This window comes from Penaeus monodon, chromosome 30, assembly GCF_015228065.2.
Source record: "Penaeus monodon isolate SGIC_2016 chromosome 30, NSTDA_Pmon_1, whole genome shotgun sequence".
Classification (NCBI taxonomy): Eukaryota; Metazoa; Arthropoda; class Malacostraca; order Decapoda; family Penaeidae; genus Penaeus; species Penaeus monodon.
Window position 1 is genome coordinate 32,789,356 of NC_051415.1, and position 1,001 is coordinate 32,790,356.

Below are 1,001 nucleotides of genomic sequence, written 5' to 3' on the forward strand. Positions count from 1 at the left end.
GCCATCCCCAGAGGCCACGAAGAGATGCTTACCCCGTCTTCTCTCATTAATAATCCTCGCACATTTTACTAGCCTTGCGACCTGTAATTAAAGCTTTGCGCGCAAGAACCCCGCCACCGTGTCCCGCTCGGCCTGTGAGTTATGCTGGCTGGGCACGAGAGCCGTCTGCTCGTCTTGCCCAGCCTGTTTGCCTTCTAGTGTGTCTTCTCAAGTCCCATGGGTTAAAGTGCTGTTTAAATCTGGTGAGACTGCTTGTCTGCTCAAGTACCGTGGGCTAAACTGCTGTTTACATCTGATGGGACTGCTTGTCTGCCAGTTTATGCGCTGGTTTGTCTGCTTAAGTCCCATGGGTTGATGTGATGCTTAAATCTGGTGGGACTGCTTGTCTGCTAGTTTGTCTGCTCAAGTCCCATGGGTTGAGGCGCTGCTTAAGTTTGATGGAACTGCTTGTCTGATAGTTATCTGCTCAAGTTCCATGGGTTAACGTGCTTGCCCGGTTGCTTGGCTGCTAGTAACTCTTCTTAAACGTGATGGATTGAAGACCTGTTTCAGTTTGGTGTGACTGCCTGCCTTGCGTGGTCTGCTTAACTGCTCGTTATTCCATTTAAATATGATGGGTGTATGTTTTGTTTAAATCTGATAGGACCACCTACATTGCCCAGTCTGCTTACTTGCTATTAAATCTGCTTAAATCTAATGGTTACGTAGCCTCTATATATCGAATGGGTCTACTACTACTTGTTCAGTTTCTCTCCTACTAAATCTGAGGTTTAGCTGTTCTCTTAAATATGATGATACTGCTTGCCGTGGTAGGTCTGCTTACCTGCTATTCCGTTCAGATCTGGTGGATGCTTATTCAATGAAATATGGGACTCTGCCTTGCCCATTTTCCTTGTCTCCTAGATATTCTGCTTAAATCTGTCGAGCAAGTAGTGTTTATAAATACATTCAAGGTAAAGGGATTTTAACTTTCCTCTTTAATTATTAATGCTTTGCTTGCC